Source organism: Ursus maritimus, unplaced genomic scaffold (genome assembly GCF_017311325.1).
Source record: "Ursus maritimus isolate PB19 unplaced genomic scaffold, ASM1731132v1 scaffold_10, whole genome shotgun sequence".
In the NCBI taxonomy this organism is placed as follows: Eukaryota; Metazoa; Chordata; class Mammalia; order Carnivora; family Ursidae; genus Ursus; species Ursus maritimus.
Window position 1 is genome coordinate 70602223 of NW_024423344.1, and position 13064 is coordinate 70615286.

General features: G+C 39.6%; 1 long non-coding RNA gene and 1 other non-coding gene across 6 annotated transcripts in view; one reads left to right on the forward strand and one right to left on the reverse strand.

The window, feature by feature from the left end:
* Nucleotides 1-13064, reverse strand: part of LOC121101263 — a 124417-nt gene that overhangs the window by 67989 nt on the left and 43364 nt on the right. The window lies entirely within an intron of this gene.
* On the forward strand, nucleotides 3188-3317 carry LOC121101458. The gene has a single exon (XR_005833450.1).

Here is a 13064-nt window from a genome sequence, read left to right on the forward strand (position 1 = left end):
GTGGCTCTAGAATTGCCTCCAGATGCCATTCAAAATTCATAACTAATTCTGCAGAAAGATAGCCTACCACTATCTTAAGCTTTTTATGAAAAAGGAAAAATATAAAATATCAGAATGACCACAAGAAGAACAGGCTTACTTTCCTTGGTTCAATTTAAAAAAAAAAAAAATCCCTGGGAAGAACTCTGACTTAGGTCGTGCACCCGTCTTTGACGATAGGACTGAATACTGTACGATTGGCAGTTCCCACTAGGACAAAAAACATTTCAAGTCGGAAGAGCAATAGGTTCTCCCCTCAAAAAGCATGTTATTCCCGAAAAAGAAGACCAAAAATTGATTTTTTTCCATAAATGCATGTTGCATGGGTTTTACTTGGGGGTATCATGTAATATAGCCCTCTTGAATTGTCTCTGAGTTTGGAACTTGATTGAGAGAATAAATGAGTATTCGATGAACAGGGTTAAATTACCTGGGTTTGGGCTAAATAGGGGCATTTCGCAGATCTACAGCCAGTTACTAGTTACCTTATATGACATGTCTAGATCTTGGAATTACAAGCCTTGATGGAGAGTTTGGATCTTCAAATCAGATTTCTTACCACAAAATAGTTGCCTCCCACCAACAAACCTCACGGTAGAAGACAGAAAGAAATGTTTTACGTAATGATGTTACCATTGTATGAGCAAGCGTATAAATGCATAGATGGATATACAAGAAATATCATTCATTCATTCATTCATTCATGTAAACATATAATGAATATTTCCTATGTACCAGGCAGTGTTCTTGGTGCTGGCAAACATAGATTAACCAGTCAAGCCCTGTCCTGAATGAGGACTTAATTCTAGAATTAAAACAGACACTGATGGATAGGAAGAGAGAAAGAACATACTAGAAAGAACAATCCTATTAGATAGTACAGAATAAAGAAATAGAGTAAAATCAACTTGTTAAAAAACCAAATCACAAGTTTTGGAGTTCACAGTATAAAATAAACAAATCCTGGGAAAGAAAAGTTGGAGGATTTGACATTCTTAGACCACTAGGAAAGAAAATTTTCAGTAAAGGAAACTAGGAGCATAATTAGAAAAGGGAGTGTAAAAATCTTCGTGTTGGTATCATATCAGTCAGAGTTCAACCAATGAAGCAGAACCAGTAGGAGATCTATATTAAGAGATTTGTTGAATGAATTGGCTTCTGTGCCTATGAGAACCAGCTAGGCCAGTCTGAAATCCACGGGCGGGCTGTCAGGAGGGGCACTGGCTGAAGCTCCAGTCCACAGGCAGGATTTCTTCTGAGAAGCCTCAGTTCTGCTTTTAGGACATTTCAGTGAATTGAATCAAGCCCACCAGATTATCTAGGACAATCGTCCTTAAAGCAACTGATTATGGACTTTACATCTACAAAATACTTTCACTGCACCCTTTTTCAACTAATGTTTGATTAACTTGGGAAGAGTAGCCCAGTCAAGAGTTGACATATAAAATGGACGTTCGCAGGTGTGAAGTTCAAAGCAAAAAGCCCTACTTTCATCAAGTGACTGGGAGAGTGAAATGTTCACCAACAGAACAGATGAAGCCCACTCCCCCAACCAGTGAAAGGGCTACACTTGTGAGAATAGCCAATACCATGGCACACAGAAACCTACTTGTCACTACTCACGGGTTTGGGTTGTTATGAAGCACAACACGTAAAGCCCTAAACCTAGTTCGGTGCACTTCACAGAAACCATAGTGTTTCAAGGCCTTAGCCTCCACATGTAAGCTGCTAGCCCCTCTACTCTCTCTTACTCACGTCATACCTCAGAATTCTGCCTTCCTTCCTTTGCCCATCATGTCTTCCTTCCCTGAAGAAGAGCCTCACTGTCTCTTGCTTTCCTCCACCACACTCACTCATTCTCCTCACATAACCTTCTAACTCTTGCTGGACTTCTCACGGTCTGATGTGTATAGTTATTTCTCATAGACCATCTATCTCCTCTACTAGACTGTACCCTCTCTGAAGGCAAGCATCAATCAAGTTGTTACCGAGGCCATACGGCACAGAGGCAGGAAACCCAAAATAAGTTTGATGAATAAATAATGAGCAACTGAAGAAGAACTATAAAGTGATACATTTTAAACAATGACTAAGATTTCAATACAAAAACTCAACCTCTAATAATTAATGGTAGAAGTCTCCAGCCAACTCAAGAGAGTTGCATTTCTAACGATCTTTTAGTTGCAGAATGCCTTGGCGTCTCCTGCAATATTAATTTTCCAAGTGAGTGACACAATAATTTTTACCAACTTTAAAAAGAAAGGAAGACTATGAAGTCAAAGTGTTGCAAAATTAAATCAAAATAGTGACTCACAGACTTACAAACAAATACAACATACCTTTTAAGGAAAATTCACAGCTTCTCACCACATTATTGGTGAAGGACTAGTATCTGGAGTAATAACATATATTTCCATTAAAGTTACCACTGATTCTATATTGAATTTACTTTTTCATTGTCAATCATGCTCTCAAAACTGACATCAGTAGGCATGTTAATGCAAAGGAGCAAGTTTGATTTAAAAAAAAAAAAAAGTTTTCAAGAGCAAAAAATGTTTGTAGATCTGTGTTCTTACACTAGAGTTAGAAAAAGGTGAAGAGTAGTAGGTGTCCATCCCATAGCTTCCCTGTGGGACTCCTGTGACCTCAAACGCTCACCACTGCCACTCACTATTGGCCATTTATCTGTACAGTTCTTACATATGACTATTTTCCTGATTATAAAGCACTGTGTACCATTGCAGAAAATTTAGAAAACACTAACAAAAGTCTGTTTGCTATTCATGACCAACTTTTTCCTCTACTTGCCCTCAGCCTGGCAGAAGCTCTTCTTGCTTTACTGTTCTAGTCACCTGAATAAAATCAAGCCTTAACCATGAAGTGAAACCAATCCTTCCCGAAGAGCGAGAGATGACAGGGGTAACTAAGAGTCCCCTACGAGCATTGGCTTCACCCACAACAGCCAGCGCTCCAAGACCCAACTGGACGTTCCTCTACCTTTCTCCTGGAGGCTCCCCACCAGGTTGAAAGCCACTCGAGTCTCCCACTAATGCAGGTCTGAATTTAAATCCAGCTTGTGTTCATTGGGCTTACTCGTAGCAGATTTATATTCAGGATTAAATCTCGATTAGAAAAGAAACCCAGCCAGGGCCTCTCCTGTGGGAGCTATGAGGTCCCTTTCTCCTCAGCCAAGGAGCTGGAGGCCAAGATCGGCTCTGGAGGATCATTGTTAAGGGCTGCCATGAGCTGGTAGCCTTGTTTTCCTGCCTCAGACATCTGCTAGCTGCTAGGGAGCCGCCCCTTGGGCTTCCTTGGGACTGCTGACCACGCCGGACTGGATGGGTGAAGGGGCAGCTTTACCGGGCACTCAGGACTTCTAGCTCTCCTTGGATAGTGCCAGGCTCTCATAGGGGACGACCAGCCTGTGTTGTCCCAAAAGTGGCTTGGCTCCCTGCCACCCCACAGGCAACAGCTAACAAGTAAACTCACGACCTCAGCAGGGGCCCATAGAGGGATTGCGAGGCGCGGGGTGGTGAGGAAGGCTAGGAGTGGGTGCTGGAGAAGGAGCGCCGCAGGCGTAAAGGCAAGGAGGTCAGGCCTGATGATCTCAGTGTACAGGCGACGAGTGCAAAAGCCCGGCTTCTAGGTTAGCCATTGTCTAACCCGGCAACTCCAGGCTCCCACACCGTTGCAAGTGGGAAGTTGTCATCGGTTGAAGTGCCAACTTCCATCCAGCTGATAAAATATTATTTTAGAAAAGTTTTCAAATTTTAACAGTTTTCTTCACTAACAAAGAAGTTCTGAAAGGACTTTATTTTGATTCTAAAACAAATAAACCACTTTTTGTGTAACCGTAAAAAAAAAAAAAAAAAAAAAAAAGAAGAAAAGAGAAAAGAAACCCAGAAAGTCAAAAAGTAGACCATCAGCAGCAAGCATAAGGACTCTAGCTGCTTAGCACTCAGAAGGATGGTCCATCAAGGCTGGGTCCCAGCAGGAAGGAGAGAGTGGCACAGACAGAAGGCTTACTGGAGAGGGGGTTTGGGAAATGCCAAAAGCATCCATTGGGGGAGGAAGGAAGGTGCATGATGGACAGGTTGAGACTCTCCATTATTTTGCCTATACGGAATGGCCCGAGAAATGCCCTCAAACCTATATCTGACATCCTATATTTTAGAACACAGAAATGAAACCTTAAAAAAAATAAAATTGCACCTGGGCAGATGGGCATTTATAACTTGTCTCCTAGGGAGACTCTTTAGTCACTGGGTCAGCAACCTGAGTCAGCCCTGAAGAAAACGTGGCTATCTGAAGTGAACACCAGATTGCGAATAATTGCTCCCTGGGGCCTTGCAGATTTGACCAAAGTGACTAGGAGTCTATAATGCCTCCTAACTTGGGAAACCAAGAATAAGCGGGCAAAAACCTGAAAACCTGAAATTTCCCATTAGACGCAGATCATAATCAGCTTCATTAAAAATTTTTTTTTTAATTTTGAATGATCTCAAACTTAAGAGAAATTGCAAGTACATTTTTCTTCCCTAGAAGTATTTGAGCGTTGGTGCTGACATGATCCTATCACTGCCTGTATCTTTAAGGTATATTTCCTTTATATAAGGACATGCTCTTACATAGCCACAATTCAATCAGGAAATTAGCATTGATACATTACTGCTTTACATTTTTAGAGCAGTTTTACAGGTTCAGCAAAATCGAGGAGAAAGGTTTAGAAGTTCAATGCCTCATTCTCCCACACATACACAGCCTCCCTAATATCAACATACATCCCAGACTACCACTCTGTTACAATCCATAGAAGCTGCACTCAACATCATTATCACCCTAAATCCAGAGTTCACGATTATGGTTCACTCTGATGTTCCACATTCTATAGTTTTGACAAATGGTATCACAATCTAGTGATATAAAATAAGGTATCTAGTGATATAAAAATGTTGTGTTAAATGACATTTCTGATTAAGATTGCAGGCAACTTTTCATAAGTTCATTGGACATTTGTATTTCCTTTTCTGTATGCCTCTTCTATATGTTGCTAAATTTTCTATTGATTTGACATTCTTATTTGGTTTATAGTTCTTCTGTATTCTGATTATTAATAAGTTTTACTGATTTTATACTTCATAAATATTTTTGGCCAGTTTGAGCTTCTACTTTCATTTTTTCTTTAGAGGTCTTGGTAGAACAAAGTTCTTGATTTTAATTTTGCCAAATTTATGTGATCTTTCCTGCTTTATTTGATACTTTTGTATCATGTTTAAGAAATTATTTCTTTCCCCTATGTCATAAAATATTTTCCTATATTTTCTTCTGAGAATTTTCATAGTTTAAGTATTTAGTCTCGTGAAGAGGTAAAAAGTAGTAATTTACTTTCAGTTTTATTTAGATAACCAAGTGTCCAATGAAATTTGCTATGTCAATTTCTCCCAGGACAATCCGACATGATGTTGCACTATTCTCAAAGAAATTTGCATGTGTACATGACTTTTTCCATTAGGTAATTTGTCTATGTATGGATCATAAGCATACGATCGATTTCCATGGCTTTATAGGGAAGTCCTCAAATTTGGTAGCATAAATACACTCCATCTTATTCCTTTTGGAGGTATTTTTAAGTATTCTTGGAGACCTTTTACCCCATTTTTAAGAATCCACCTGTCAACTTCCTAACAAATTATTTTGGAATTTTTATTGGAATTTTATGGATTTTCTACCTTCAATATTATCTTTACAATATTGTCTTTCAACCCATAAATGTGTATTATCTTTCCATTTATTTATATCTTTTCTAATTAGTCTGCTAATACAGTTTAAAAATTTTTGTCAATAGATCATGCACATATTTTGTTAAAGTTGTGTCAATGTACCTTCCATTTTTTTGTTGCTTTAAAATGGTATATAGGTATCAGTTTACGGCATAACATAATAAGAGAAATTTTTTAAAAAAAAGAAAAAAGAATGGTATATAGTTTTTGTTTTGTTTTTTTAATTAAACTTTTCATTTTGAGATAATTGTAGGTTTACCCACAACTATAAAGAAGAAATAACGCAGAGAAGCTACCGATTATATGCTTCACCTCGTTTCCCCGGTGGTAACACCTTTATAGTAATTTATGAGCAATATCACATAGGAAATTGAGTCCTAATGAAATCACATGCATCTTCGACAATTCCACCAGTTTTATATGCACTTGCATGTGTGTTTTTAGTTCTAGGCATTGGTGCCCTATCACCACGGTAATTCACCCCAGCCTGACCCACTATATTCAAGGAGCAATTAAAGATCTGCCCCACAAGAATCTCTCATGCTCTGAGTTTATAGCCACATCAAGCGTCCACTTCCTCCCAACTGCTCAAATTCTCTCAAACCCCTGGCAACCACTAATGCACTGTCTCTATATAAAAGCATTGTCATTAAGAGAATGTTGTCTGAATACAATCACACAGCATATAAACTTTGGGCTTGGCTTTTTGACTCCAGCATAGTTTCTTTTGAGATTCATCCTACTGCTCCAAGTATCAGTCATTGCTTCCTTTCTATTGGCCGAGTAGCCGTGATGTAGATGCAGTCATGTTTAGTCATTCACCCACTAAAGGACACTTGAGTTGTTTCAGTCCATGGGGCTTTTAGGGATAAAACTGCTATAAACATTCATGCATGAATGTATGAAGTAAACAAAGTTTCACTTTTCTCTGGAGAAGATGCCAAAGTGCCACTGTTGGGGTTGCATTTAAGCATGACGTGTTTAGTTTTATAAAATAGTTAACTATTTTCCATAGTAGGTCTGTACCTTTTTGAATGTGCATTTGTGAGATCACTCAACTTCGCCATGTGGTATCATCATATTTTTATATAACTGTGTCTATTTTGATCACCTCTTAATGATTTATTTTAGATTGTACCCTTCATTTTATTAAACATTTTATAAACTCATTCATATCCTGTGTCTGATGATGCCAATATCTGAAATCTATGGAGCCCTGGCTCAGTTTTTGTTGTTTTCTGCAGTTTCATTCATGGTGACTTATTTTCTTAGGCGATTTGCAGTGGTTTTCTTATAGCTCATATTCGGCTGATTTTAATCTGCAGGGAAACTGGAGGCCATAACGAGATTATTACCTCCGGAAGGACTTGTGTTTGTTTCTGCTGGGAGTAGAGGGTACTACGGCCTGGGACTCTCTAAGCTCCTTTCCAGTGTCTCCACTTTAATTTGGACTCAGAATCAATCCCCAAATTTGCATTATTTCACACCCCTGGATTTATGGATCTCCCAAGTAAAAGTAGCTATCATAGGATAAAGTAAGCAGGAGGAGGAGTGGAGCAAGGTCTGAGTGGTTTGGGACTGTGGTACTGACCCAGCTGGGGTCCCCATATGTGCAGAGCTCTGCTGAGGAAGAGGCAGGATGAGGTTGGAGTGTGGAGAGGGTTCTGGAGGATTTAGTGTGGGAGTGAAGGTTCCAGACTTAACTAGCACCTTCTTTCACATGTCCTGAGGCACAAACCCTATCTAGCAGCTTTCAGACATTTGAAAGGCTCTTTCCAACCCTTATTAACAGTATTTAAATAACAAGATGCTTATTTTGCTAGAATCCCAACAGTCTAAACTGAATCACGTTTGTTAAACAGTGACTTGACTGCTAACAATTAAGGCTGTAAATAATTTTTCCCAAGACCAATGGAAATGAGAACATTCTCATTTATGGGGTTTTGTAGCCCAGTTTTCCATGAAGTCTACTTAGTCTGATCTATGGGATACTTCCATGACCTATAGTTAGTTATACCCGGAAGTACTGTATTCGGTGGCTTTGCTCCAGGTGTGTAACGAGAAGGATGCTGAAGCACAGGAAAGAATGTAAATGTAGCTATACATCCTTCAGCAAGTGGCAAAGCAGGTTGTTAATTCTTAATTCTATCAGTGTTTTAAATATTTCGATTTTTAATACTTTTTTTAAAGGAAGTTTTTATTTATTTATTTATTTATTTATTTATTTATTTATTTTTTGAAAAGGGAGGAGAGAATCTTAGGCAGCCTCCATGCTCAGTGTGGAGCCCCATGTGGGACTCAATCTGAAACCCTGAGATAATGACCTGAGCGCGAAATCAAGAAAGAGTCAGCGCTTAACTGACTGAGGCTGCTAGCACTTACCCTGAATACTCAAACCCATACATAAAAGTAGAAAGAACAGCACAATAAACTTCCATATACCCCACACTCAGAGTTAAAATTTATCAACATTTTTGTCATACTTGGTTTTACCTCTTAGAGGTTTCTTGTCTTATTTTGTTAGGTCGTTTTTTTGTTTTTTTTTTTTTTGAAATGAGAAGTTTTTATTTTAGCTAAGAATTTTTAAAATAAAATCACAGATGTGGTATCATTTATCACTAAATATTTCAATACTCATTACTAATAATATATGCATTATTATCTCACTTAAGCACAATACCATTATCTACCTAAAAAAAAAAATTAAGCACAATGCAGAGCTGCATAGTGATTTGTCATTATTGTTGCTGTTTTTACCGTCAGTTCTCTATTGATGATCATTTGGGTTCTTTCCAGTCTTTGCTTTTATAAGTAATTACCAGGCGTTTTATAACTAAGCATTCCACAAAAGAATATAGAAGTTTTATTTTGGTTTGGGGCTTCCCCTTCCAATACAACGCTGCTTTACCCATTTCAGAGTCCCCCCTGTGCCAATCTGCTCTGCATTTTGGCAGGAAGAGTAAAGAAGAATGTCTTTACTGAAGCTGTTTCTTGAAATGTGCTAGGAGTTTGGTTTCGTTAGGTGAAGATAATGGGAAATCCAATGGCAGACAGCCATGTTAATTTTACAAAGAAAGCAGACCCAGACTTCTGGTTATCCTACAAAGAAAATGTCATTTGATTATCTCCTGCTGAGTTTTAAAAGAACAAATCTTGGAATTTTCTCCAGTTTTTCTTATAATCTGACATTATTGGTCTCCCACTTCATGTAATTCTTTTTAATCAAATCCGAGAGCTTTTGAATATCTGAGTCAGTGTTAGGTCAAGTCGCAGATTTTTATATTCACCATTTGTTCAGTGAAATGGAACTTCTAAAAAGACAGTCCAATAAATCACTCTCACTTGAAAAAGTGAGCTAGAAAAAGATAATGGGAGTGTAAGAAAAATTATAAAATGCCAAATATATTCACTGCAATCATTCATAAAACAGAAGGAACTGATTTCAATCTCTGAAGCACAATTCCAATATAACCTTGCTTTCTCTCAGTCAAGGAGCACAGAGAACCAACCTCCGTGTATGTCCCTAAAAATAGAAAATCAGTTTAATTTAGGAATAAGGAGCTATAAAATGTTAGTAGCATTTTTTAGGCTGCTGCCGTGCCAGTTTCCATATGGACACTCCGTTTCTAATATAAAAGATGAATAATGAAGAGCAGTGCTCTATCATTGTACCCAGGGCAGGGTCTCCTTCCTCTCCCGCCTGCGCTCCAGTACTCTCAGCACAGCAGCAGGCGGCTCGTGGAAAGCACAGGCCCCAGAGTCGGGCAGAGCAGTGCTTCAGTCTACTCCGACCTACTGGCTGCAGTGATTTGAGACAACGTATTTAACTTTGGAATCTTACTTGTGCCACTCTTACAACGTAGTTTTTTTAAAGAGTCTTATTTATTCATTTGACTGGGAATAGAGACAGCCAGCGAGAGGGGAACTAGCAGGGGGGGAGTGGGAGAGGAAGAAGCAGGCTCCCGCAGAGGAGAGCCTGCGTGGGGCTCGATCCCAGACGCCGGGATTACGCCCTGAGCCAAGGCAGGAAGCTTAGCTCTTAAACTCGCTTACGGCGCCCGCTTACAATGTGGTTTTTAATACCTACCTTCTAAAGCTGTGGAAGGTCGAACTTGAGTGTTTTTCTCGAACACTACTGCCTCTGCATCACCGGAAGCCTTTAAAAGTCAATTGCTCAACACTCCACCTAGACCTAAAAGTGGAATCTTGGGAGAGGGTGTAGATACCAGTATTGTTTTAAAGCTCCCAGGTGATACCCATATGCACCAAGTTCCAAGAACCTATGGCCTAGTGCATATAAATATCTAGTACATTTCCTGTCCCTCAGCGACATTCAGTCGCAGAGGCTATAACCATTATGTCCTGTAAATTTCATAATGCCTTCTTGACTGCCTTTCTTTCCATTCTCTGACCTGGGAGTGTCTCAGAAGGTTCAAAATGAGTAAAATATGACACGAACCTCCTTGCCTCACCATCATCCTGGGTTTTTTTTTTTTCCTTCCAGACTCTCCTTTTTCTTTCTTATCTCCCCATCTAGTTCCTTAATAAAATAACAAGGAAATCTAATCCCCTAAAATTAAAGGTGCCGGAGAAGGTAGAGAGTTACTGTCTCAAGCAGGCGTCCATGCTGCAAGGACTCAGAGTGCAGAGACATGCTGCAGACCAAGGGTCCTCAGTGTATCTCTCACGATCAAGCTCGATCTACACTCCCTGCCCTAGGAGTAACAGGAGAATTACCATGTATGATTCATTCTTTCCAACTCTATTCAGTGACATAAGATGGCTGTTTTGATTACTTGTCAGAATTGCATGGTTTTAATTCCAATTGCTTTTTGTCTGGTTAAGTAGAAATTGTGCTGGTCAGTTCCAGATAGAGCCATTATCATGGCAGCCATGGGCAGTGTCCCGACTGAACACCACAACATCTGGTTTGAGGAACATCCGTCCTCGCGGGAGTTGCCCAGATTGTGATTTGTTTGCTTTGACTGAAATGAAAATATAAGTTAATTAAGATGAGATGGTGGTGATGTAGGTGTGTCCTTAGTCAGGGGGATGACGTCTCCAGGAGCACAAGCGGAATATTGCTACATGCATGGGCCAGCTCATCTTCCTCCTGACATGCATTAGAAGTGTGTGTCAACCATTCTCAGTAGATTTCTCACACAAGATGAATAATTTTCCGCAAGACTTGTTTTAAATCAAGGTTGGATTAGAAAAGTGACAGATGAAAAATTGAACCTCCGAGGAAGCCAAACATTGGAACTGAAACGATATGAAATTTCAATCTCTCTTGCCTCTTTAAAGTCTCAAATGCTTCGATCAGTTTATAGCTCAGGTTAATAAAACTAATAAACAAAAATAGTTTCATTATCGTTGAGCCATTTCTGAGTAGGGAAAATAGGTTTAGGGGAAGGTGGACAGCAACATGAAGTTTCCACTTGTTCTGTGTTTGGTGTTCAGCTACTTCGGCCATGACCAAAATGCCATTCCCTTCTCCACTCCCACTGCATGGCGTGGATTTACTAGAGAAACTGAGTTTTAACTCTGTGTCACATAAAGTACCTTTGCTTGATCACCTACTCTTCCCTCCATCGGTGAGGGTGGGATTCCTCCCTTATTAGTCACAATTTACTCCAGCCCAGGAGAAAAGGACACTGTGCTCTGCAGAAGTGTGCCATGGAGCTTGGACGTCTGAACACAGCAAACAACCAGAGGCTGTCTGAGGCAGACTTTGTAAGTAACAAGAGGGCAAAGGTACCACTGGTTCCTAGGGGAGGATGTGATTGGCTTGCTTGAACGAATTCTGTAGGCTGGCAAGGAACCACAGCCTGCCATGCAGGGATAATAGGCATCGTACCTGGTCCCCATGATAAGAACTTGTTGGGCTGGGATCCCATCCTTAGGAGCGAGGAGTGGGTAGGGAACTTGCAGGTCGAGCCATTCAGTGCCCTCCTACCTTTCCCCAAATGTCAAGACACACTATATACTGTGGGCCTTAACTTTGGCCTTATACTATCTACAATATGCACTAGGCATTGTCCAGTCACTGAGACGGGATCATGAGAATCCTGGATATGTGGTTGCTCATGTTAACCAGATTCTTCCTTATTTCTCTCCTGTTAAGTTGTAAGCTTCATGTGGATAACAGTTGTGTTTCTTGTTGTTTCCATTGTAGCCTGAGCACCTCAGAGCATGGCACATTAGGTAGTTAATTAACTCGTTAACTAATTATCTTCATCAGCTCTCCAAAAGAGCCAAGCACCTAAACAGTCTTTAAATCTATGATTCTAAGATGGTGTCAGCTTCATGTTGACTAGAGAAAAACAACAACAACAACAACATGATATTATTAACATCAGCACCCTGCCATCTTCGATATCATCACTCATCTTGTTCTTCCTGGAGCTCTCAGGAAAACAAATACGCATTCAATCTCTTATATCATTCTAGACATGCTAATTGAGAGTTTGCGGGCCCCACCCAGTATAGCCTTGACAGAATGCACAACAAAAAAAAAAAAAAAAAAAAAAAAGCCAGTCTCATAGCCAGTAGAAAGCAAGAGGTGACCCTCCTGGCCAGTCAGCACCACCACAAACCCTTCCCCTCAGCACCCACTCTAAATGTCAGAAGCAGCACCGCAACGTGCTGCCCTCTTCAACATGTATAATTCTGGAAGATGATCAACCTCTCTGCCTCCCCATTATTCCCTCTTTATAATTCAAAGCCAAAGCCCACTCTCAAATAGTGTTTCTTAAATGTTGACTCAGAATAAAAATATACTGAGAGACCTGATTGTTTAAAGTCAGTGTAGCAATATCTGCCCAAAGAAGAAATAAAATAATGAGTACCAATGTCCAGATGGCTTTTATGATTAATAAACTGGATTAAATCATGTCTGAAATCCATTGAGCTTTCTCGCTTATATATTTCAATTTTTAATTATTTCAGCTGATTGTAATTTCAATTAATAAGCAAACCCGGCACACAGCCTTTGGAAGTGATTTCAGTCAGAAGAAAACTATCTATTAACTGTTTCACCTGAGATTAGAAAATATCTCATTCTTTTTACAATTTTCTCCCTAATACGTCTTAGTGGAAAGAGTCAGAAGACTGGCATCTCATTTTATAAGCTATTTGGACTTGGAGATCACTCCATCTCTCCGGCTTCAATTTCCTATCTGTGTACAAAATGGGAACAATAATACTTGTCTTGCCAAGTCATTTTTGCAAAAATAAATGAGATAG